Here is a 27,470-nt window from a genome sequence, read left to right as displayed (position 1 = left end):
GCAAGATAAGCATGAAGTAAACTGCATCAAGGCACACAATAGTCAAATTGCTGAGGACCAGTGATAAATTGAAAATCCTAAAAATAAGTAGAGGAAATATTTTGCCTTTCTACGTTCTTAATTTTAATATGGTCCAATAATCATTGTTTTCATTTATAAACTGTAATTTTTACCCAACCTTAAGCTCATGAAGCTGTATTTTCTTTTAAAAATATTATAATTTTACTTTTGAGATCTAGATCTTCAACTCATTTAGGCTTAATTTTTCACATGATATAGTGGCCAAGATTTGTTTTTCACATATACTTTGACTCCTCACTATTTATTGAAAAGTCCACCTTTTGTTGTAAATCCTGAGACCATATTTGTGTGGGTCTGTTTCATGACTTTCTGTTCTGTTCTTCTTGTTTCTATTTGTGTACCACACTCTCTTTTTGATTACTGTAATTTTATAGTAAGTCTTGATATCTGATGGAGCAGGGATACCAGGAGATCATTAAAAAAACTATTGCAGTAGGCCTGGAAGAGTTGATGGGGAGACAGCATAGTGGATGCTGTGGTGTGCCACCAAGACACCCACTTTAGGACTGAGGAATTTATTCTCCAAGATGCTGAGAATGTTGTACATGATGACTGTCAATTGGATCCTCTCTAGAAATTGCCATTTGTCAAAGAAAGCCTGCTATGTTCAACGTAACACCACTCCCCAAGGGCAGCTTGCTTCCAATGACAACCACAGCAATCATTGCTGAGATCTGAAGTCTAGTCCCCTTGCCTCCAGGCTCGAGGTAAGGACCATCCCAGTTCCGGAACTCCCAAGGCCTTTGTTGCAACTCCATCTCAATTCAGTTCTCCCTCTGCAAATCCTACTTTGTTTTATCCTGTACTATTTTTTATCCCCAAAGAATTCCCTAGTAAATTTTCTGCATGCAAATTTCCACCTCAGAATCAGTTCCCAAGGAACTTAACTTAGGCCACACGGGTCAGTATAGAAGAAATAGAAGGTGTTGAAGAGTGAAAATTTTAGTTATATATTTAAAGCAGTGCTAGTATGATTCCCCAATGGATTTGACGTAGGATGTGAGAGAAGGGGAATAGATAAGGTAGATTCCAAATATGAGGCTGAGAAATTAACTAAATGGAGGTGTCATTTATCAAGTAGGAGAATCACTGGGGAGAGAAGAGTGTATGGATTCTATTAAGAATTAGGTATTGAATATTTTGGGGTGCCTGGGTTGCTTAGTTGACCGTCCAACTTTTGGTTTTGTCTCAGGTCATGATCTCATGGGTCTTGAGATGGAACCTGTATCAGAGAGTTAGCTTGAAGATTCTCTTTCTCTGCCCCTACACCCACTCACATGCTCTCTCTCTAAAATAAATAAATACATCTGTAAAAATAGAATTAGGTATTGAGCATGCTAAGATTAAGATACCTATTAGATATTCAAGAGGAATCTCAAAGATATAGTTGGATAAATAAATCTGGACATCAAGGAAGAGTTTGGAATAGGCATTACAGCATTTAGCATGTTGTAGAAAAATTTAGAAGTCTTTCTAAGGCAAACAACATTTTAACTGATTAAAGAAAGAAGAACCATATGACCATCTTTATAAGATACAGAGGAAAAATTATTCATTGAAATCCAACATCTGGGGTGCCTGGGTGGCTCAGTCATTAAGCATCTGCCTTCGGCTCAAGTCATGATCCCAGGGTCCTGGGATCAAGCCCCACGTTGGGCTCCCTGGTCAGCGGGGAGCCTGCTTCTCCCTCTTCTACTCCCCCTGCTTGTGTTCCCTCTCTTGCTGTCTCTCTCTCTCTCTCTCTCAAATAAATAAATAAATAAATCTTAAAAAAAAAAAAAAAAGAAATCCAACATCCATTCATAGTTAAAAAACTCTTTGCAAATTAAGAAGAGAAGGGGATTTCTTTACACTTAATGGACAGAAGTATGTACCAAAATATCACAGCAAACATCAGTCTTTTTCTTTGTAAAGATTTTATTTTTAAGTAATTTCTACATCCAATTTGGGGCTTGAACTTACAACCCCTAGATCAAGAGTCACATGCTTTTCTGACTGAGCCAGCCAGGAGCCCCAAGTTTTTTATTTTAGTTGAAACTATTGCTCTCTTAAAAAATACTTGCTTCCATTCAGGAAGATGGTAGAAGTGTATATTGGTGGGAATTTCTAGCTGTTGACTCAAATCCAATCTCACTTTGTTTCTTAACACATGGCCATCTAGCTAAAGGCTGGTTTACTAGCACCTATATATGGGTTCGTGGCTAAGTTCTGGCTTTGGAATTGGAATAAAATTGGTGTATTTAGTGTTGGCTTCACTTAAAAGAAAATCTCTTGCCCTGGTTATTCCTTTTCCCCTTCCTGTGAGCTGTAATATGGACCTGCAACAACCCAGCTTTGAATATGCATTTGAAGACAATCCCTTAGGGATGGAAGAGAATCAACATTGAAGGAAAATTAGCTTTGCACATGGAAAGAAATGATACCAGATCCCTACCTCACACCATCCATAAATATAAATGCCAGATAGATCAAAGACATAAATGTGATAAAACAAAACTTCAAAAACTTTTAGGAGGGGTGCCTGGGTGGCTCAATTGGTTAAGCATCTGCCTTTGGCTCAGGTCATGATCCCAGGGTCCAGGGATCAAGTCCCACATCAGGATCCCTACTTGGCAGGGTGTCTGCTTCTCCCTCTACCCCTCCCCCCTGCTTGTGCACTCTCTCTCTCTCTCTCTCTCTCTCTCTCTCTCTCACAAAAATAAATAAATAAAATCTTTTTAAAAATTTTAGGAAAAAAAATCTTATAGTCTCCAGATGAGAAGGGATTTCAGCATTTTGTACAGCTACTCCTTTCTAATTGCTAGATGGGACACTGTCCGATTTATGAATCACTGAATAAAGCCAATTAGAACTTCAAATAAAAAAATAAGACACAGAAACAAATCATAAAGGAAAAGATTGAAAATGTTGACAACACTAAACTTTGAAACTACTTAATGGTAAAGGAAAATATAAACATTTAAAAGACAAGATAGTAGGAAGGGAGAAATGAAGGGGGGGAATTGGAGGGGGAGACGAACCATGAGAGACTGCGGACTCTGAGAAACAAACTAAGGGTTCTAGAGGGGAGGGGGTGGGGGGGATGGGTTAGCCTGGTGAATAGTATTAAAGGGCACGTATTGAATGGAGCACTGGGTGTTATATGCAAACAATGAATCATGGAAGACTACATAAAAAAATTAATTAAAAAAAGAAATATTAACTGAAATAATTAAAGAACAACTATGGCTAAAAAAAAAAAGACAAGATAGGCTTGTGACTAAAGTCTAATATACAAACTATTCCTACTCATAGATAAGAAAACTACACAATGCAATCAAAATATGGACAAACATTTGCACACCAATTTAGAAAAGAGAAAATTCTAATTGGCCAAGGAACAGACAAAATCAGCTCAACCTTGCTGTTGATCAGGGAAATTCCAATTAAAACAAAAAGGTATTTTTCCTCATACCAACAAAGATTGTAAAGATTGTAAACATCTGATTCTATCACAGAAAAAGAAAAGACTTACTATCTATAAAAAGGGAAATTGTTGAATAAACTGAAGTAGATTTGTGCTATAAAATATTATGCAGTTATTAAGAGAGTGATGTAACTTTCTACGTATTTGGAGAGAAGTCTCTAAAATATTTTTTTCTAATATATTTTTTAAAGATTTTATTTATTTGAGAGAGAGAGCGCACAAGTGGAGGGAGGCACAGAGGGAGATGGAGAGAGAAAGAATCTCAAGCAGACTCTGTGCTAAGCACAAGCCTGATGGGACGGCTTGATCCCATGACCCTGAGATCATGTCCTGAGCCAAAACCAAGAGTCGGACACTTAATCAACTGAGCCACCCAGGCACCCCGAAGTCTCTAATATTTTTAAATGAAAAAATCCTGTCTTAGAATAATAAGCATAGTGTAATCTCATTTTTATAAAAACTGATTAATCCTGCCCCTTGTAAGCAAGCAAGTCCTTATAAGAGCACGTAAAATGGAAACATATTTATTGATAGTAAGTGGGTCCACTTATTAAAGGTAATTCCTGCATTACAACATGGGAGCTTTCAGGAGTCTTTGAACAATGTTCTTTCTGCCATTGGCACTGCTGTCCCGTTTACTTGTTTTCCATTATTTATAAAAATCTAATATGCAAGTTTTGGCTTTTATAGTAATACCATTCCCCAAAGGCACAGTGATAAGAAATTGAGGCCTTAGCAAAGAGACGTGCACAAGCTTGAAAGTTCCTAGTGCTTCTTCAATACCTATATGAATGTTCCTGAAAGCTTTCAAGAACATTCACATCCAGATCTTCAAAATCTTGAATCTGCTGAGAATTTTGTTCACAGAGTAATTTTTATTTTGTTCTGAGGTTGGGATAAACCATTTTTCAGGAAGTTTTAAAAAGGCTATTAATCTTAGAGACAGTCTGGCATGCAGCCAAGTCACTTTCTATCAAACGTTTGATACTTGAGTAGTAACGTTAACTGGTTCAAGCCATTAGGATGCTGTTATTTAGTGCACCAGTAATGGGCCAAATGATTCTCAATGTAATGCCTATTCCCAGGGAGATTCTTAAGAAGAATAGAGTTCATTATGTTCACTGATGCTGTGATATTAGGAATCAACAGAGTCATCACAGGGAGGTACACAAGTGGTAGAGGGACAAAGTTATAAGGCTGCTTAATGCAATTGAAAATACGCTCTGCCTAGTGGTGCTAGAGACCTTTACTACAGAAAGAGTTGTGCCACTCGCTGTGGACGCATGCTGGTGTCTCCTCATCTGAGAATGAAGGACTTGTCTGAGATTATGAATTTTTTAGCCAATGTTTCTCCAGTTCCCAAGGGTCTATGAAGCTTTCTTGGGCAGAGATGGGAGAGACTGCGCAGAGTGCTAACAAAGGTGAAGCTCTAGTCTTCTTGGGTCTGATAAAACCAGAACAGCTCTACTTCGCTCAATTTTGTGTACTAGGGTTCTATGTAATATTTAGTTTGAAATAACAAAGTTTTAAAACCCCTCCACCAGGGGCGCCTGGGTGGCTCAGTCGTTAAGCGTCTGCCTTCGGCTCAGGTCATGATCCCAGGGTCCTGGGATCGAGCCCCGCATCAGGCTCCCTGCTCAGCGGGAAGCCTGCTTCTCCCTCTCCCACTCCCCCTGCTTGTGTTCCTTCTCTCACTATGTCTCTCTCTGTCAAATAAATTAAAAAAAAAATCTTTAAAAAAAAAAAAAAACCCTCCACCAATTTCTTTGTGCCCAACTACTTCTCAAAATTCAGTGGTTACAAGTATAGATGGAAAATGTTACAATGGACTTTACTGAATTCACAATTTTCACTGTGTCAACAGGAATGTTTGCCAAAGTGCATTCTTCGGAACTCTGGTGTTAATAGAAAAAAGAGGGAAGGGCTACTATCTGGACAAATATGTTTCATAAAATCTTAACTGCAGGACTTTTCAGAGCTTTTTATATGTTTATGCACAATGTGAGTTTTAGAGGGGCTGCTGTAACACTTCTTCATACTTCTTTGTGCTTTATCTTGTGTGACCTGACTCCTATTGAGCTCCACCTTCCCACACCTTTACACTATGATCCCAGCAAGTTGAATTTCATAGAGCAAATACCTCCACATCCTATTTTACCTTTTGATTTTTTCTTAAAGATTTTATTTTTGCAAGAGAGACTGAGGAGAGAGAGCGTGCACAAGCAGGGGGGAGGGACAGTGGGAGAAGCAGACTCCCCTGAGCAGGGAGCCCGATGCAGAACTTAATCCCAGGACTATGGGATCATGACCTGAGCTGAAGGCAGATGCTTAACTGACTGAGCCACCTAGGCACCCACCTTTTGATTTATCTACAATTTCTTTTAGTCCAAGAACCTTGAGATAGAGAATGGGGCCACCCTTAACCCAACTTCCTAGCACCACATCTTGGGCATTATTACTCCATGTGTTTTATATCCCCAAGTCTATACCATATACTTATGTTGTTGCAAGCCTCAGTGTTGCAATCCTCAGAGATTGGGGGTGGGGTTGTCTTAGTCTGCTCAGGCTGCCATAACAAAAGACCTCAGACCAGGGGGCTTAAACAACAGAAATTTAGGGGTGCCTGGGTGGCTCAGTCATTAAGCATCTGCCTTTGGCTCAGGTCATGATCCCGGGGTCCTGGGATCGAGCCCCACATCGGGCTCCCTGCTCAGCAGGGAGTCTGCTTCTCCCTCTCCCTCTCCCCCTGCTTCTGTTCCCTCTCTCACTGTGTCTCTCTCTGTCAAATAATAAATAAAATCTTTAAAACAACAACAACAACAGAAATTTATTTCTCACAGTTCTGGAGGTCCAAGATCAAGGTGCTAGTTGATTTGATTCCTGGTGAGGCTTCTCTGGCCTGCAGATGACCTCACATGGTGGAGAGTACAAGTGAGCTCTCTGATGTCTCCTCTTCTAAGGACATTAGTCATATTGGATCAAGACCCCACCCTTATGACCTTATTTAACCTTAATTATTTCTTTACTTCAAATACAATCACATTGGGTGTTAGGGCTTCAATGTAGGAATTTTGGAGGAACACAATTCAATTCATAGCAGGGTCATTTGTTAACAGTGGCAGAATCTAGCCTATTCTAATGCATCTACCTACTTGCAGAAGCCAATATCTGTGTATTATCTTTGACTTCTCCTTCTCCATTACCCTTCATAGAAATATATTACCAAGTTCTGTAGTATTTACCTTTTCAAGATCTCTCTAGAACGTTCATCATCTTCATTCTCACTGCCAACTCAAGCCATATAAAAGGAGCAGTCCCATGTATTTAATCATGCTTCCTATGACTCCAATCTAATTAGATTCTCTTTCCTAGGAAATAGAGTTGGGAAACAAGGTGAATGTGATGTGATGAAAAAGCAGCTTTGAGCAAACGGAACAGAGAAACAGTATGTAGAGAAAGAGAGGAGGGAAAGCAGGTGCAATGAGAAGCAGAAATGAATGACCTCATGTCCAGTGAGGAGAAGGGGCAAGTAGCTGTCTCTGTACCTGCTGACTCTCCTGTTCTAGAGTTCAGTTCCTGGCTGTGCTTCTTTCCTTGCCTCCATGTTTCTGCCTCGATTCTGTGTGTGAGGATCCTCTTCCTCCTTGCTGTCATTCTCTAATTCCATTTCTCTGGTGCTGACCATTGTGCTGATATTAATAACAGAGGACTCTGTTTTGAAAATCTTCCCGAATCAGAATTCAAATACTAACATAGCAGTATTTCTAGGACCCATCACAAGTGTATCTATTGCCAAGCATTGTTGAGAAAATTTTGGAGAACTGTATTCCATAAAAATCAAGGATCTCCAAAACTTGTAACCAGCATCTCTTTCTTGCCATTTGTATAGGCTGCATGATGTTCCCCTCCAAAAAAAAAAAAAAAAAAAAAAAAAAAGATATATTGAGGTCTTCATCTCCAGTACCTTAGAATGTGATCTTATTTGAAAACATTGTTTTGCAGATGTAATTACTTAAGATGAGGTCACACTGGAGTAGGGTGGGACCCTAATCCAATATGACTGGTGTCCTTTTAAGAAGATGGCAGTGAAGACTATGTGAAGACACGCAGGGAGAAGATAGCCATATGATAAAAGAGCCAAATCCCAGATTTGGATCCTAAAGCATCCAAAAGCCAAAGAATGCCAAGGATGCTGGCAAACACCAAGAGCTAGAAGAGTAATAAAGGATTCTTCCCTAGAGCCTTGAAATAGATAGTGTAGCCCTGCTGACATCTTGATTTCAGATTTCTAGGCTTCAGAACTGTGAAGTTAATTTCTGTTGTTTTAAGATACCAGTTTTTATTTTATTCTATTTTATTATGTTATGTTAGTCACCATACAATACATCATTAGTTTTTGATGTAGTGATCCACGATTCATTGTTTTCATATAACACCCAGTGCTCCATGCAGTATGTGTCCTTGTGCCCTCCTTAATACCCATCACTGGGCTAGCCCATCCCCCCATCCGCCTCCCCTCTAAAACCCTCAGTTTCTTTCTCAGAATCCATAGTCTCTCATGGTTCATTTCTCCCTCCAATTCCCCCCTTCATTTTTCCCTTCCTTCTCCTAATGTCCTCCATGCTATTCCTTATGTTCCACAAATAAGTGAAACCATATGATAATTGACTTTCTCTGCTTGACTTATTTCACTTAGCATAATCTCCTCCAGTCCCATCCATGTTGATGTAAAAGTTGGGTATTCATCCTTTCTCATGGCTGAATACTATTCCCATCGTATATATGGACATCTTCTTTATCCATTCATCTGTCGAAGGGCATCTCAGCTCTTTCCACAGTTTGGCTATTGCGGACATTGCTCCTATGAACATCGGGGTGCATATTGTCCCTCTTTTCACTACATCTGTGTCTTTGGGGTAAATACCCAGGAGTGCAATTGCTGGGTCATAGGGTAGCTCTATTTTTAGTAATTTGAGGCACCTCCACACTGTTTTCCAAAGTGGCTGTACCAACTTGCATTCCCACTAACAGTGTAAGAGGGTTCCCCTTTCTCCACAACATCTCCAACATTTGTTGTTTCTTGCCTTGTCAATTTTTGCCATTCTAACTGGTGTAAGGTGGTATCTCAATGTGGTTTTGATTTGAATTTCCCTGATGGCTAATGATGATGAACATTTTTTCACGTGTCTGTTAGCTATTTGTATGTCTTCTTCGGAGAAGTGTCTGTTCATATCTTCTGCCCATTTTTTTACTTGATTATTTGTTTTTTGGGTGTTGAGTTTGAGAAGATCTTGGATATCAGCCCTTTATCTGTAGTGTCATTTGCAAATATCTTCTCCCATTCTGTGGGTTGCCTCTTTGTTTTGTTGACTGTTTCTTTTGCTGTGCAGAAGCTTTTTATCTTGATGAAGTCCCAAAAGTTCATTTTTGCTTTTGTTTCACTAGGCTTTGGAGATGTATCTTGAAAGAAGTTGCTGTGGCTGACATCAAAGAGGTTACTGCCTATGTTCTCCTCTAGGATTTTGATGGATTCCTGTCTCACATTGAGGTCTTTCATCCATTTTGAGTTTATCTTTGTGTATGGTGTTAGAGAATGATCGAGTTTCATTCTTCTGCATGTGGCAGCACCATTTATTGAAGAGACTGTCTTTTTTCCATTGCATATTGCTTCCTGCTTTGTTGAAGATTATTTGACCATAGAGTTGAGGGTCCATATCTGGGCTCTCTATTCTGTTCCATTGGTCTATATGTCTGTTTTTGTGTCAGTACCATGCTGTCTTGGTGATCACTGCTTTGTAATATAGCTTGAAATCGGGCAACGCGATGCCCCCCAGCTTTGTTTTTCCTTTTCAACATTTCCTTGGCAATTCGGGGTCTTTTCTGATTCCATACAAATTTTAGGATTGTTTGTTCCAGCACTTTGAAAAATGTCATTGGAATTTTGATCGGGATGGCATTGAAGGTATAGATTGCTCTGGGTAGCATAGACATTTTAACAATGTTTTTTCTTCTGAACCATGAGCATGGAATGTTTTTCCATCTTTTGTGTCTTCTTCAATTTCTTTCATGAGTGTTCTGTAGTTCCTAGAGTATATATCCTTTACCTCTTTGGTTAGGTTTATCCGAGGAAAATACCAGGTTTTTTATTTATTTTTTTAATTTTTTTAATTTTTTTTATTTTTTAAGATTTTATTTATTTATTTGAGAGAGAGAATGAGATGGAGCATGAGAGAGGGGAGGGCCAGAGGGAGAAGCAGACTCCCCGCTGAGCAGGGAGCCCGATGCAGGACTCGATCCCGGGACTCCAGGATCATGACCTGAGCCGAAGGCAGTTGCTTAACCAACTGAGCCACCCAGGCGCCCAATACCAGGTTTTTTAAAAAGGATTTTATTTATTTATTAGACAGAAAGCATAAGCAGGGGGAGGGGCAGAGGGACAAGCAGTCTCTGTGCTCCCGCTGAGCAGGGAGCCAGAGTCAGGACTCAATCCCAGGACCCTGGGATCATGCATGACCTGAGCTGAAGGCAGACGCTTAACCTACTGAGCCACCCAAGTGCCCCCCCACCAGGTTTTTTTAAAATTAAGTTTTTAATTTTAATTCCAGTATACTTAACATACAGTGTTATATTAGTTTCAGGTCTATAATATAGTGATTCAACAATTCCATATATTACTCAGTGCTCATCATGATAAGTGCACTTCTTAATCCCCATCACCTATTTCTCTTTTTTAAAGATTTAATTTATCTATTTGACACAGAGAGGGAGAGCACAAGTAGGGGAGTGGCAGGCAGAGGGCAGGCTTCCCGCTGATCAGGGAGCCCAATGCGGTACTTGATCCCAGGACCCTGGGATCACGGCCCAAGCCGAAGGCAGACGCTTAACTGACTGAGACAACCAGGTGCCCCCCATCACCTGTTTCAACCATCTCTCCACCCACCTCCCCTCTGGTAACCATCAGTTTGCTCTCTATAGTTGAGAGTCTGTTTCTTGGTTTGTCTCTTTTTCCTTTGTTTGTTTGTTTTGCTTCTTAAATTCCACATATGAGTGAAATCAGATGGTATTTGTCTTTCTCTGACTGACTTATTTCACTTAGCATAATGCTCTCTAGCTCCATCCATGTTGTTGCAAATAGCAAGGTTTCATTCTTTTTTATGGCTCAATAATATTCCATTGTATATGTATACCACATCTTCTTTATTCGTTTATCCACTGATGGACACTTGGGCTGGTTCCATATCTTGGCTATTGTAAATAATGCTGCTATTAAAATAGGGGTGCATGTGTCCCTTTGAATTAGTATTTTTATACTCTTTGGGTAAGTATCCAGTAGTGCAATTGCTGGATCATAAGGTAGTTGTATTTTTATCTTTTTGAGGAATCTCCATACTGTCTTCCACAGTGGCTGCACCAGTTTGCATTCCCACCAACAGTGCATGAGGGTTCCTTTTTCTCCACTTGTCTCTCGTGTTGTTGATTTAGGTCCTTAATCCATTTTGGGTTTATTTTTGTGTATGGTGTAAGGAAGTGTTCCAGTTTCATTCTTTTGCATATAGCCATTCATTTTTCACAACACCATTTCTTTTTTTTTTTTTTTAAGTTGTTTTATTTTATTTATTTATTTTATTTTTTTTTTTTAAAGATTTTATTTATTTATTTGAGACAGAGAGAATGAGAGAGACAGAGAGCACATGAGAGGGGGGAGGGTCAGAGGGAGAAGCAGGCTCCCTGCTGAGCAGGGAGCCCGATGCGGGACTCGATCCTGGGACTCCAGGATCATGACCTGAGCCGAAGGCAGTCGCTTAACCAACTGAGCCACCCAGGCGCCCCACAACACCATTTCTTGAAGAGACTCCCTTTTTCCCATTGCCTCTTTTCTTGAAGATTAATTGACCTTATAATTGTGGGCTTATTTCGGGTATTTCTATTCTGTTCTGTTGATGTGTGTGTCTATTTTTATGCCAGTACCATACTGTTTTAATTACTGTAGCTTTGTAATATAACTTGAAGTCTGGAATTGTGCTACCTCCAGTTTCTGTTTTTCTTTTTCAAGATTGCTTTGGCTATTCGGGGTCTTCTGTGGTTCCGTGCAAATTTTAGGATTGTTTGTTCTAGTTCTGTGAAAAATGCTGTTGGTATTTTGGTAGGGATTGCATTAAATCTGTAGATTGTTTTGGGTAGTGTGGATATTTTAACAATATTTGTTCTTCTAATCCATGAGCAGGGAATATCTTTTCATTTGTGTCATCTTCAACATCTTTCATCAATGTTTTATAGTTTTCAGACTACAGGTCTTTTACCTCTTTTGTTAAATTGATTCCTAGGCATTTTATTGTTTTTGGTGCAATTGTAAATGGGATTGTTTTCTTAGTTTCTCTTTCTGCTGCTTCATCCTTAGTATATAGAAATGAAATAGATTTCTGTGCATTGATTTTGTATGCTGTGACTTTGCTGAATTCATTTATGAGTTCTAGCAGTTTTTTGGTGGAGTCTTTTGGGTTTTCTATATATAGTATCATGTCACCTGCAAATAGTGAGAGTTTTACTTTTCCTTACCAGTTTGGATGCCTTTTATTTCTTTTTGTCATCTGATCACTGTGACTGGGACTTCAGTACTATGTTGAGTGAAAGTGGTGAGAGTGGACATCCTTGTCTTCTTCCTGATCTTAGGATAAAGCTCACAGTTTTTCCCCATTGAGTATGATGCTAGGTGTGGGTTTTTCATAAGTGTCCTTTATTATGTTGAGGTATGTTTCCTCCAAACCTATTTTGTTGAGGGCTTTTGTCATGAATTGACGTTGTACTTTGTCAAATATTTATTCTGCATGTGTTGAAATGATCATATGGTTTTATCCTTTCTCTTGTTGATGTGACATATCATGTTGATTGATTTGCAAATATTGAACCACCCTTGCATCCCAGAAATAAATCCCACTTGGTCATGGTGAATGATTTTTTAATGTATTGTTGGATTTGATTTATCAGTATTTTGTTGAGAATTTTTGCATCTATATTCATGAGAGATATTGGCCTGTAGTTCTCTTTGTTTGTGGTGTCTTTATCTGGTTTTGGTATCAGGGTAATGCTTGCCTCATAGAATGAATTTAGAAGGTTTCTTCTTCTATTTTTTGGAATAGTTTGAGAAGAATAGGTATTAATTCTTCTTTAAATGTTTGGTAAAATTTGCTTGTGAAGCCGTCTGGTGCTGGATGTTTATTTGTTGGGAGTTTTTTTTATTACAAATTCAATATCATTGCTGGTAATTGGTCCATTCAAATTTTCTATTTATTCCTTCTTCAGTTTTGGTAGGTTATATGTTTCTAGGAATTTATCCACCTCCTCTAGGTTGTTCAGTTTTTTGGCATATAATTTTTCATAATATTCTATTACAATTGTTTGTATTTCTCTGGTACCAGTTGTTATTTCTCTTTCATTTGTGATTTTGTTTGCGTCCTTTCTCTCTCTCTCTCTCTCTTTCTTCTTCTTCTTCTTTTTTTTTATTTATTTATTTGAGACAGAGAGAATGAGAGACAGAGAGCATGAGAGGGAGGAGGGTCAGAGGGAGAAGCAGACTCCCCGCTGAGCAGGGAGCCCGATGCGGGACTCGATCCCGGGACTCCAGGATCATGACCTGAGCCGAAGGCAGTCGCTTAAACAACTGAGCCACCCAGGCGCCCTTCTTCTTCTTCTTCTGCTTCTGCTTCTACTTCTGCTTCTTCTTCCTCTTCTTCTCTTTGGATGAGTCTGGCTAGAGGTTTATCAATTTTGTTTATTTTTTTCAGAGAAACAGCTCCTGGTTTCATTGATCTGTTCTATTGTTTGTTTTTTAGTTTCTATATCATTTATTTCTGCTTTAATTTTATTATTTCCTTCCTCCTTGTGGCTTTGGGTTTTGTTCTTCTTTTTCTAGCTCCTTTAGGTATAAGGTTAGGCAGTTTATTTGAGATTTCTGTTGCTTCCTGAGGTAGGCCTGTATTGCTATAAATTTCCCTCTTAGAACTTAGATGCTTTTGCTGCCTCCTAAAGATTTTGGACTGTTGTGCTCTCATTTTCATTTGTCTCCATGCAATTTTTTATTTTTTCTTTGATTTCTTGGTTGACCCATTCATTGTTTAGTAGCATGTTATTTAACCTCCATGTATTTATGCTCTTTCCAGATTTTTCTTGTGGTTGTTTTCTCATAGCATTGTGGTCAGAGAAGATGCATGGTTATGACTTCGATCCTTTTGAATTTATTGAGACTTGTTTTGTGGTCTAATATGTGATCTGTTCTGGAGAATGTTCTGTGTATTGTGCCATTTTAGGATAGAATATTCTGAATATACCTGTTAAATCCATCCAGTCCAGTGTGTCCTTGAAAGCCACTGTTTCCTTGTTGATTTTTCTGTTTGGATGATCTATTGATATAAGGGTGGGGGGAGTGTTAAAGTCCCCTACTATTGTATTACTATCAGTTAGTTATTTTATGTTTGTTATTAACTGTTTTATTTATTTGGGTGCTCTCCTGTTGGGTGCATAATTGTTTACAATTGTTATATCTTCCGGTTGGATTATCCCCCTTATTATTACACATGGTCCTTCTTTGTCTCTGGTTATAGTCTTTGTTTTAAAGTCTATTTTTTGTGTTATAAGTATGGCTATCCTGGCTTTCTTCTGACATCCAGTTGCATGGTAAATGTTTTTCTATCACCTCACTTTCAATCTGCGGGTGTCCTTAGGTCTGAAATGAGTGTCCTGTAGGCAGCATATAAATGGGTCTTTTTTTTTTTATACATTCTGTCACCCTGTATCTCTTTTTTTTTTTTTTTTAAGATTTTATTTATTTGACACAGAGAGAGATAGCGAGAGAGGGAACATAAGCAGGGGGAGTAGGAGAGGGAGAAGCGGCTTCCAACCGAGCAGGGAGCCCGATGCGGGGCTCAATCCCAGGACCCTGGGATCATGACCTGAGCCGAAGGCAGACGCTTAACGACTGAGCCACCCAGGCGCCCCTGTCACCCTGTACTCTTCAAAGTAATTGTTGATAGATATGTATTTATTGCCATTTTGTTACTTGTTTCATGATTGTTTTTGTAGTGTTTCTTTGATGTTTTCTTCTCTTGCTCTCTTTTATGGTTTGCTACCTTTTTTAAATGATATATTTGGATTTCTTTCTCTTTTTTCTTTGCATATCTATTATTGGGTTTTGATTTGTGGTTACTATTAGATTTGTATATAACATCTTCTGTATGTAGCAGTCAATATTAAGTCAATGATCACCCAATTTTGAACTCATGTTTTATGCCTCTTCCCCATACATTTTAGGTATATGGTGTGATATTTTACATGCTTTTATTCTGTGAATCACATGACTGATTTATACAAATCTATTTTTTTTATTGCTTTTGTGTTTCCTACTTTTCATGCTCTTACTTATCGTCTTTCCTTTCCACTCAAAGAGTCCCCTTTAACATTTCTTGTAGGGCTGGTTTAGTGTTAAACGAAACTAAACTCCTTTAGCTTTTGTTTCTCTAAGAAACTCTTTATCTCTCCCTCTGTTCTGAATGACAGCCTTGCTGGGTAGGGTATTCTTGGCTGCAGATTTTTCCCTTTCAGCACTTTAAATATATCATGCCACTCCTTAAGCCACCAGTTTTTGATATTTCATTACAGCAGCTCTAGGAAATGAACACACCACTATTCTGGAGGTCCAGGTCTGAGAGATGCCAGTGACTCCTATGAAGCCAAGGCTTGAGTTACTTCAGGAGTACTTAGGCTCAAAGTACTTAGAAACCAACATGAGAGAGATGGCCATGCAGGTGGATAGGGAAGAGGACATCCCTGCCAGGCTCCTTCATTCCCCTTGGTCCACAGCAGATACTTCCTGGACCATATGAAGGCAGGTGCAGGGCGGGGGGGCCCTTCATCTAACTTTACCTCACTCTCTCCTCTTTGCTCCCTGTCCCAGCTGCCATTACCAAGTGCCACAGCCACCGATGTGTATGTTTTCAAACCAAATTTAATTAAAAGAGTTTTAAAAATATCACAATCATCAGTATACCATTCGGAAATACAATCACTTGAGATGATGGAGAAGCAGCTTATAGATTTGGGCCAAGTGGTTAAAAGCCATTTGTTCCAAGCCATGACCCCTTTAACATCTCTTGAGGTTGCCTCCCAGGCATCCTTACTCTCCCTGCTCTTTCCTTACAGTTTGAGACTATTTCCCCCTAGTGCTGCAGTTCTGACTTCCACCCTTCGTGGTTTACCAGTCTGGCTCTGTGTGTATTAGAAAGTAGCTTTCCTTTCCCAGCCTACTCCAAACTGTTAATACATTAAATCAATGTCCTTTTCTATGGGAACTTCCACCCCGGGGAACATCTGCTCCCTTGGGTGTGGAGAATAGATTTAGTTGGAGTAGGGAAAGAAGAAACCAGTCCATCTAGTAAAAGCCGGGTTACCTCTCCAAAGGCTGGACACACTCCATACCAGATCGCAGGTTTGGGTTCTAGGTGTGCAGGCAAGCTGCTGCTCCTTCTCCGGCTGTGCCAGTAGAAGGGCTTCAGGATTCTGACATCCAGCTAGCACAACCAATTTGCTCCCTTGAGTAATCTGATTCTGTTATAAAATAAGTAAAGAGCAACAGACTAAAATAACTAAAGTGGATGCATTAAAAAAAGAGTCTAGCAGGAAACACAGCAAAATGGCAATTATGGTTTTCTCTGAGGACTAGAACTAAGAGTGATTTTTACTTCCTTTTTTTTTGGTACCTTACTGAATTGCATGACTTTATTTTTTAACAGTAATAAGTTTTAGTTTAGAACCAGACAAGTAAAGCTGTCTCACTTTTGAAGGCAACCACCACCACTCAATGCAGAGAATAGGTAATGTGCTGACTTAGCTTATCTAAAGAGAAAATTTATTGATTACCCAGTAAATAAAAACAAAACAGAAAAGCAGCTATTAATGTGCCTATTTACCAGCATTGGTTATTAAAATGCTGGGTTCATTACAAGGCTACACAATTTAAACTTACCATGGATGTATTTAAAACATACTTAATGGCTTCAAGAAGTAGAACATCTGAGTAAAAGTAGCTTAAATAATGGAGATCTATTTTTCCCTTATAACTAGAATTTGCAGGTAGCACTAGGTTTAGCTTCTTTGTGATTCTTTTGGCCTCTCCTCATGGTCACAATATGGCTGCTGTAGTTCCAAACATCATGCTCTCCAGTGACAAAAGCAGGAAGGAGAGAGTTTCTATTTTATTAAAGAAAATCTTTTCAAAAGTTTTCTCAACGCATTCCTCTCAGGTCCCATTGGCCCGATTGGCTCACTTACCCATTCTGGCAGCAAGGGATACTAGGAAACTGAATATCTGATTTCTTCAGTATGTAGTGGAAAGGAAGGAGTCTCTTTCCACTGAGAGGCACTATGAGCGCATGGCTGTGGGCTAGGCAACCAGGATTATCTGCCACAGTGGAGAACTTGGAGGAAGTCCAGAGAATATATTCAAAATTATTAAGTCCTTTACAAAAACCTTCATAATAATAATCTAAGATTTCTTAGCCTGAAGAAAAGAAAGCTAGCGATCAGGTTAATAACTTACTTTGAAAGTATGACATTTTTATACCACAGATAGCTTCTCACTGTCTATCATATACAAAGCACTGTTGTAGGTGCTTTTAAAAATATGAAAGTGTCATGGAGGAAGGAAAAATATCTACTACATGCTTACTGTAAGTCAAGCACTTTGGCAGATGATTTAAATATATCATTTCTTTTACTACTTTAAGGGAGAATTTACTGGGTTTATTTTGCAGATGAGGAAATGGAAATCTCAAGTAATCAGACCATTTTTGCCAGCCTTCCCTCCTGAGCGCTTTCACCTTGCACCAATCCCATGCTGAACAATGCTCTTCCTAGGGAACACCATGGCCATATTACACAGGTATACACAGAATATGACTCAGTCAAACGGTAAGTTTATGCATTGGTAAAAGATAGTGGAGGTAAATATAATCTCAAAGTTGATTAGGTGCTATTTATTTTCCTCTTACATTTACTTAATTTTAACAGTGTTTTGAAAGATGAGAATGCTTTTGAAAGTTTTAGTAAAGATCGCTAGGTGCAAGAGGAGTGGGTTTGGCTAATTGTAAATAGTCTCTTTCCATATTTATGTTGTTTCAGTGGTTTAAAAAAAGAATGGTATATCTGTTATATACTTTATATTTATTATATTTATATTATATATCATATACCTTGTATGTATTATGTCTTTATTCAACATAATACTGGAAGTTCTGGCCATAGCAGTCATGTAACAAAAAGAAATAAAAGGCATCCTGGGGCACCTGGGTGGCTCAGTAGGTTAAACTCTTGGTTTTGGCTCAGGTCATGATCTAGTGGTCGTGGGATCAAGCCCCAGTTGGACTCGGTGCTTAAATTCTCTCTCCCTCTCCTTCCAGTTCGGACACTCATTCTCTCTCTCTCAAATAAATAAAATCTTTTTTTTTTTTTTTTTTATTTGGCAGAGAGGGACACAGCGAGAGAGGGAACACAGGCAGGGGGAGTGGGAGAAGCAGGCTTCCCGCGGAGTAGGGAGCCCGATGCGGGGCTCGATCCCAGGACTCTGGGATCATGACCTGAGCCGAAGGCAGACGCTTAACGACTGAGCCACCCAGGCGCCCCATAAATAAAGTCTTTTTAAAAAGGCATTCAAATTGACAAGGATTTTAAGAATTTTAAAGGTATTTTTTTTGTTGTTGTTTTCTAATTCCTGTTTCTATGTATAGAACTGTTTTTCTCTCTCTGAAAACTTTTAGAAGGGTAGCTCTATCCCTTGTGATCTAAAACTTTGTGATGTTCTTCATTGGTGTGGAACATATTTTTTATCCATTATGCTTCCCACTCAATAGCCCCTTCCACCCTAAATTTTCATTCTTTATTTCTGGAAATTTTTCTCATATAAGTCTTCAATAATTTTTTCCTCTTTAATTTCTCTGTTCTTTCTAGAATGTCTATTAGTACATATAGAATCTCCTGTCTGATCCTCTCATTTTCTTCTCTTTTCTATCCAATTTTCCATCTCATTGTCTTTCTGTTCTAATTTCTAGAAGATATCTCCACTTTATTCTCCAACCATTCTATTGATTTTTATACATCAGCCATTATATTTATAATTTAAGTACAGCAATCTGACCCTCTTTTAGATGTAATAATTCTCCCAAATCTCTGAGGATGTTAATGATTTGAAGTCTTCTGGGATTGTGTCTGGTTGTGTGAAGTCAACAAGAAGACCTGTATGGTCTAAATGTTTTTAAAATAGATGGTTAAGAAATTCTGTACCTCTGCTATCAGATATAATCAACTTCACAAATTCCTGAGCCTTTCATGGGTATGGAGGCATGAATTGGCTTCCTTTTTTGTTTATGTCTTACTTCTTCAGCTTTCTCTGGCTTTCCAAGTCAGTTAACACTTGCATATCTGTTATCAGGGATCTAAAATTTAAATGATGTCTCTCATCCACTGGTATCTCTAATGGCATTTTTTTTTACCTTTTGGGTGTATTCTCTTTGTTAGTTTTTTTTTTAGCAATTATTTTGTCATCATTTAACTGTGGTTTCAGGAGGCAACAGAGAAATACTTGCATTCAGTCTATAATGTTTAACCAGAAGTCACATCTAATATTGTATGTGCTTTTAGTTTACATAGTTGGCCATATTGAAGAATACAATTTAGTATCCTATTCTTTTATGTTTTTTTTTTTTAAGAGAGAGAGAATAGGGGGAGGGGCAGACGGAGAGGGAGAGAGATAATCTTAAGCAGGCTCCACATTGAATGTGGAGCCCAATGCAGGGCTCCATCTCATGATCCTGATGTCATGACCTGAGCTGAAATCAAGAGTTGGATGCTCAATGGACTGAGCCACCCAGGCACCCCATCTTCTATGATTTTTTAAGCATTTTTCCAAGATAATATGTCACTACTTTTTGAACACTAGGATGATAGTCACATAATTCACTCTTATTTCAAGTATACAATTGTCTGGTCTCTAGCCTCTCTCTCTCTCTCCCTCACCCAACCGTGTGTGTGTGTGTGTGTGTGTGTGTGTGTGTGTGTGTGTGTGACATATGCATGATGGTTCTGGGAAATGCTACTGAACCCATTTGAATATAGGTGGAACCAATCATCTCACATTTATCTAATGGTTTTATGGAAATAATGTTCATAATATTTGAAGAGGGAGAAAATGTACTTCATTTAGCATTAGGAAAAATTGATCTTTTATCTTATCAGTTATGTCTGGTGAGGGGTATAAATACTGTACTTTAAAAAACTTTGTATTACTTTTGTTTCCTGCTTGGACTGCTTTTTGTATATATTAATACTCTAATTAGCTTATCAGTACCTGGTCCTTTCACATTTGATATTCAAGATACACAGAGCCAGCTATTTTTTTATTTGGGTGTGCACATTCCTTTAGTATAAATCCCAGAGGAGCCAATATGGGTATGATAGTAAATTATGGGTCATGTAAAATATATTGTAGTTTTCAAAAAATCATTAAACCTTATGGAATTCTAATCAGTAAAAAAAAAAAAAAAAGGCACAGGACCTATTTATATTTACCAAACCACCACAAAAAAACAAAAACCAAAAACCCAAAATAGACATGGCTGCTTTCACTCCTCCACTTCTCTGTTTACATTACTAACCCATCTTTCCTTGAGCCTGACACTCCTTCCTCCTAACCTGGGGGTTTGATGGCTGTTGACAATGTTGCCTGTGCTTGCTGCCCTACCCTTGCTATGCAAAATAATAGAGGGCAAGAGATCTGGGGAAAATAACAAATAATCATCATTTAACTATGAGACATTGTTATCTAGAAAGAGCCATATTCTATACTAAGACCAATTCTATACACCCTCCCCATCAGTAAAATGGATTCAGAGGCCATTTGGCTGAAATTAAACACAGAGAAGAATAGATGGGGTGAATGTAATAGGAGAACTGCCTCAGGAATGCTTTCCTCATGCAGAATACAAGATTGGCCTAGAAAGAAGATATAATAAGGATGGGGAACGTCTCCTGAACAGACAGATGTCTGTGCAAAGTCCCAATCTTCTAAAAGCAGAGCACTGGTAAATTCTGCCCTTATAATCACTTTCCCTAGAAGCAGGTGGTGGAAGGAGTAATTTTGGACCAAATTCTAAAGAAAAATGAAGAAATTACAATGATGTGGAAATGATAGAATTCTGAGTTTCATCAGAATTGAGAGTATCAGAATGGGGGAAGGGAAAGCTAAGAAGTAATCATACATATGCTCCAGACTATAAGAAAGCAGTTTTAAGAAAACACAGAAAGACAATTAAATGGCCAGGGAGAAGAGGATTCTATAAATAAAATTCTTTCCCTTCGACTGGGAATGTTTCTGATGCAGAAGAAAGTTCAATGTATTTGATGATGTACACGGCCAGTTGTGAGTTTATATTCTTAAAGAACAGGTACAGAAGTTATTGCCCTTATAATCTTTGAATTCCAGGAAGCTTGGACATAGATTAGTACACAATTGAAGTAGCTAAGCTCCTTAGCTTGAATGTTTTGATTAAGTATTTAAATATCCTGCCTTTTTTTTTTTCAGCCAGGAGAGATTAAGAATCTGGAATTACCCTCCGACTGTAATCAACTAGAAAAGTGGACAAAATATAGGAAACACCTATTTTTAGATATTAGATATAAGCTAACAGTGGACTTTATCCTTGAGAAAAGAAGAATAAAAGAGGTGAGCCCCCCTTCCATTTCCTGGGTTTTCTGTCCTATAATAATTCTTAGACTATGACACAGAAAGAGTTTGACAGTCTTCTGGGATTAATGAGACAGAGATTAGATTTCAGGGAATTAGAATTTATAGGACGAGAGAGGATAGAGCTACACAGAGAAAGAACTTCAGAAATTTGCATGGATTCCCTCATGTTTTGACAAAATACCAATCTGTAACTATATATGATGAGACCCCATGAAGCTGGAAAAGAGCAGCTTCCAAGGAAGGAACAATTACTGGGGAGCTATAAGATGAATAGTCCACATGCCCATACATTAATTATTAGAGTTTCTTCCATCCAAACTAGAGAGACTTCACTGAATACAAAGGACATTTAGTAGAGACTCCACAAGGGATATATCTTAGAAATGGGACTAAATTAGCTCCAGAAAAAAGCTCTTCAAGACTCACCCTAAAAAGACTTTTCAATAACCTTAAAAGGATCAAACTAACCTGCCAGTAACTTACCTAATGGTCAGAAAATATTTAACATTCTTTAAGGAATACAATACTCATTCCCAAATAATATGACATTCACAAGATTCAATATCCAATAAAAAATTACTAGGGAACAAGACTGTGATGTCCACTTTTGCCACTTTTAGTCAATATAGTATTGGAAGTCCTAGCCAGAGCAATTAGGCAGAAAAAGATGTAAAAGTCATCCAAATTGTAAAGGAAGAAATAAAACTGTCACTGTTTGCATGTGACATGATATTTTATATAGAAAATCCTAAAGACTTTACCAAAAACTGTTAGAACTGATAAACAAATTCAGTAGTTTCAGAATACAAAATCAAAATATAAAAGTCTGTTGCATTTCTATACACTGATAGTGAACTGTCAGAAAGCAAAATTAAGAAACCAAATCTATTTACAGTTGCATCAATAAGAATAAAATACCTGGGAATAAATTTAATCAAGGAGGTGAAAGAACTATATACTGAAAACCATAAAACATTGGTGAAAGTAGCTAAAGATATAAATAAATGGGAAGATATTCTATGCTAATGAATTGGAAGAATTAATATTGTTAAAATGTTCATACTGCCCAGAGCAATCTACAAATCCAGTGCAATCCCTATAAAAACTCAATGGCAGTTTTTTACAGAAATAGAAGAAATGGGGTGCCTAGGTGGCTCAGTTGGTTAAGCGACTGCCTTCGGCTCAGGTCATGATCCTGGAGTCCTGGGATCGAGTCCCGCATTGGGCTCCCTGCTCAGCAGGGAGTCTCCTTCTCCCTCTGACCTCCCCTCTCTCATGCTCTCTCTCTCTCAAATAAATAAATAAAATCTTAAAAAAAAAAAAAAAGAAACAGAAGAAATAATCCTAAAATTTGTTTGGAACCACAAAAGACCCCAGATAGACAAAGCAGTCTTGGGAAAGAAGAACAAACCTGGAGGCATCATTCTTCCTGATTTCAAATTATGTTACAAAGCTATAGTAATGAAAACAGCATGGTATTGGCATAAAAACAGACACATAGATCAATGGAACAGAACAGAGAGCCCAGAAATAAATCCGCGAGTATATGGTCAATTAGTTTATGACAAAGGAGCCAAGAATATGGAAAGTCCTTTCATATTTCATATTGAAAGCCTCTTCAATAAGTAGTGTTGGAAAAACTGGACAACCACATGCAAAAGAATAAAACTGGACCACTGTATTCCGGCATATACAAAAATTAAAATGGATTAAAGACTTGAAAATAAGCCCTGAAGCCATAAAATTCCTGGAAGAAAACAGGCAATAAGCTCCTTGACATTGGTCCTGCTTATGATTTTTTGGATTAGATCCCACAAACAAAAGCAACAAAAGCAAAAATAAACAAGTAGGACTAAAACTAAAAAGCTTATGCACAGCAAAGGAAACCCACAAAATAAAAAGGCAGTTTACCAAATGGGAGCGAATTTTTGCAAATCACATATCAGATAAAGGGTTGATATCCAAAATGTATAAGGAACTCATACAACTCAATAGCTAAATAAATAAGTAAATAAATAAATAAATCTGATTAAAAATGGGCAGAGGATCTGAATAGACATTTTTTCCAAAGAAGACATACAGATGGCCAACAGGTACATGAAAGGTGCTCAACACCACTAATCATCAGGGAAGTGAAAATCAACACTATAATGAGAATATCACCTCACATCTCTCAGAATTGCTAAAATCAAAACACAAGACATAACAAATGTTGGCAAGGATATGGAGAAGAGGGAACCTTGTGCACTGTTGGTAGAAATGTAATTGGTGCAGCCACTGTGGAGGAGTCTCAAAAAATTAAAAATAAAACTACCAAATGATCCAGCATCTCTGCTTTTGGCTATTTATCTGAGGAAAACAAAAACACTAACCTGAAAAGATATCTGTGCCCCCATATTTACTGCAGCATTACTTACAGTAGCCGAGACATGAGAGCCATGTAGGTGTCCACTGACAGATGAATGGATAAAGAAAATGTGGTATATATATGTGTATATATATTATATATATATACATATGTATATATATAATGGAATATTATTCAGCCTTAAGAAAAGCAATTCTTGATATTTACAACAACATGGATGGACCTTGAGGGAATTATGCCAAGTGAAGTAAATCAGACAGAGGGGCACCTGGGCGGCTCAGTCAGTGAAATGTCTGCCTTCAGCTCAGGTCATGATCTCAGGCTCCCTGCTCAGTGGGAGCCAGCTTCTCCCTCTCCCTCTGCCTCTCCCTCTGCCCCCACTTGTGCTGTTTCTCTCTCAGTCTCTCTTCCTCTGTCAAATAAATAAAATCTTTTAAAGAAAGGAAATAAGTCAGACAGAGGAAGACAAATACCATATGATCTCACTTATATGTGAAATTTTAAAAACCTCATAGATACAGAGAACAGCTTGGTTTTGCTAGAGTTGGGGGGTGGAGGTGAGTGACATGAGTGAAGATGGTCAAGAGATATAAACCTCTCATTATAAAATAAATAAGTCCTGGGGATGGACTGTACAGCATGGTGACTGTAGTTAATAATACCGTATTGTATATTTGGAAGTTGCTAAGAGAATAGATCTTAAAAGTTCTCATCACATGAAAAAAATTGTAACTATATAAGGTGACAGATGTTACCTGGATTTATCATGGTGATCATTTCACAATGTATACAAATATTGAATCATTACGTTGTACACCTGTAATTAATATAATGTTATATGTCCATTGTATCTCAATATAAATAAAGTTCAACACCCTTTTAACTCCTTTCAACTGAACAAAATGGTTTAGGAAAAGGATACTAAAAGTGTGACTTCCTCCCCAGAATATGAAAGACCTAAGTATCCACAAGCAAATTGTGAGAGAGGATGATACTGAAAAAGCCTTGAAATACTGCAAACTGAAGATGCATGACGAGAAAATAACTTGAGTGTAGCTATTGACACATCAGTGCTGAGAGGAATTAATCAGATAAAAAGCTTAGCAGGGGTGCCTGACTGGCCCAGTTGGAAGAGCCTGTGACTCTTGATCTCAGGGTCATGAATTCGAGCCCCACAGTTGGGTGTAGAGATTACTTAAAAAAAAAAAAAAATACATAAACTTAAAAAAAGTTTAAAAGTCTTAACAAACTTTGGAGGATATCAAGAACCAACAGTCTGGAGAGAGAATTAAATTAGTCCTTTCACAGAGGGTACCTGGGACAGTGATGGAGTAGCTAGTTTGGACACACCTATTGGGGCAGTTTCCTGACATGGCCACAAATTCTCTGGCACTTGTTTTATCTGTGCTTGTGACTGCTTCAGTCAGTATTGTACAGAGGTGACACTGTGTGTTTTGAATACTGGAACACTCATTCTTCCCCAAGGCGGCCATCTGACCAGGAAGTGCAAGTCACATGGAGAGGCCACACGTAGTTGTTGTGGTTGACAGTACCATCTAAGCATATATTTTAGCCATTTTAGCCCAAGCACAAAACACGAGAGTAAAGAAGCCATCTCGGAAATGGGTCCTCTCACTCAGCTGTTGACCAGCACCCAGCCATTTGTGTCACTCCCAGCTGAGGGCCCAGACATCATGGAACAGAGAAGAGCCATCCCCACTATGCCCTTTCTGAATTTCTGACCTACGTAATCTATGAGTTCGTAAAAAATTTTATTTTTCAGGGACGCCTGGGTGGCTCAGTTGGTTAAGCGGCTGCCTTCGGCTCAGGTCATGATCCCAGGGTCCTGGGATCGAGTCCCACATCAGGCTCCCTGCTCCTTGGGAGCCTGCTTCTCCCTCTGCCTGCCTCTCCCCCTGCTTGTGTTCTGTCTCTCTCTCTCTGACAAATAAATAAATAAAATCTTAAAAAAAAAAATTTTTTTTGTTTTTCAGCCTGGCTCAGTTGTTAGAGCATGTGACTCTTGATCTTGGGGTCATGAGTTCAAGCCCCACATTGGGCATAGAGCTTACTTAAAAAAATTTTCTTTTTGTTTTACACCACTAAAGTTTGGGGTAAGTTGTTAGACAACAGATGTTGATCTGTGTTCAGAACTGTGTTCACCCCAAATTTATATGTTGAAGCCTCTGTACTCAGAATGTGACTGTATTTCAAGATGGGGCTTTTAGAGGTAATAAATTAAAATGAGGCCATTAGATGGGCCCTAATCTAATCCAGTTGGTGTCCTTATAAAGAAGAAGGGATTAGGATACACAGGGAGACATCAGGGATGTGCAGACATGGAGGAAAGACCATGTGAGGACACAGCAAGAAGGAGGAGGTCATTTGCAAGCCAAGGAGAGAGACCTCAAAAGAAACCAGATCTGCTGACACCCTGTTCTTGGACTTCTGGCCTGCAGAACTATGAGAAAATAAATTTCTGTTGTTTAAGCCACCCAATCTGTGGTACTTTGTTATGGAAGTCCTGGCAAACTCAAGAAAAATCTTTCTCTCCCCACCCCCACCCCCATTCCCACCTGATTCTGTCAAATCATTGAGTGAACCTCAGACTCCTCCCCTACTTTTTTGTGCTAGATTTTTTTTTCAAGATTTTATTTATTTGACAGAGAGAGACACAGCGAGAGAGGGAAGACAAGCAGGGGGAGCGGGAGAGGGAGAAGCAGGCCTCCCGCGGAGCAGGGAGCCTGATGCGGGGACCCTGGGATCATGACCCGAGCCGAAGGCAGACACTCAACGACTGAGCCACCAGGCACCCCTTGTGCTAGATTTTTAACTTAAAATCCAGACCTGGACTCCTGATCAAACCCAAGGGACTGGCATCCTCTTAGCAGTAATTGGATCTGAGATTTGGGGAGAACTTGGGGATCTTTCCAGTGTGGGCTCACAGGGCAGAAAGGGCCAGTCTGCAAAGGCAAGCTGATAGAGCAGACACCCAGAAATGAGCAGGTAAAAGAGATATGGAAAAATTCTTAAAGATTTCCTTTTTCTAGTCTAATAGAACTTTCTTGAGGCCCAGCTATATTCCAGATATTCTGAGAGATGGCCTAGTATTCTTACCGTACTCTCCATTTTGATTAGGTTAGCGCAAGCTGGATTCTATGACTTGCAGCCAGAGTCCTAAATAACCCAAGTGTCAAGTTTGGTCCACCAACAATGGATATTTGTGGGACAGCGGCCGAGACAGAGGAACGTGATAGGACTCCTGACCCCAACTCTTGTTCCTGGCACACCAAGAAATAACTGGAAAGACCTTTGGTGAGGTCAGGAGCAAGGGGGCAAGATGAATGAGGGAAATTTGAGTTATTACTGTAAATGTGATCTCATTTGTACTCAGCCTTGAGTAGAAATTTGAGTTACAGGGAAATAAATCAAAAAGAATGACAGAAACCTGTGACAATAGTGCCAGGCAGGCCAAAACCTAGAATGAACTGGGGCTTTAAAAAGTGCTAGAGAAAAAAAATTACTCCAGAAAGAAACACAAGAAAAATTGAATCTGCTGGCAGTGTGTTTTGAAATGGTTGGCCAGGATGAAAAAATATAATAATAACAAAATAAAAGAAAAACAGTCTTTCAGGAAGAAGCTCTATGGGCCAAAAAGGAAGCTCAGGGAAGGCCTGTGACCTAGCTGTTAGCAAGAGAGAAAAAGGAGGCATCCCATGCTTGTTCCTTGCTCATCAATCCTGACCTAAGCTTGGTCGCTAAGCAGG

The 27,470-nt window shown here is 38.8% G+C and overlaps 1 long non-coding RNA gene across 1 annotated transcript in view; it reads left to right on the top strand.

Moving 5' to 3' along the window:
- LOC123849585 (uncharacterized) overlaps window positions 1–27,470 on the top strand; it is a 126,758-nt gene that overhangs the window by 51,964 nt on the left and 47,324 nt on the right. Inside the window, exons 4-5 of the long non-coding RNA XR_010407831.1 lie at window positions 17,350–17,506; window positions 21,171–21,311. This is a non-coding gene — a long non-coding RNA (uncharacterized LOC123849585). The remainder of the gene's footprint in view (window positions 1–17,349; window positions 17,507–21,170; window positions 21,312–27,470) is intronic.

This window comes from Mirounga angustirostris, unplaced genomic scaffold, assembly GCF_029215605.1.
Source record: "Mirounga angustirostris isolate CCGP_5_RB_7025 unplaced genomic scaffold, mMirAng1.0.hap1 SCAF_15, whole genome shotgun sequence".
NCBI lineage: Eukaryota > Metazoa > Chordata > Mammalia > Carnivora > Phocidae > Mirounga > Mirounga angustirostris.
The sequence above is the reverse complement of the archived record's forward strand: the minus strand, read 5'-3'. Positions and strand labels throughout refer to the sequence as shown.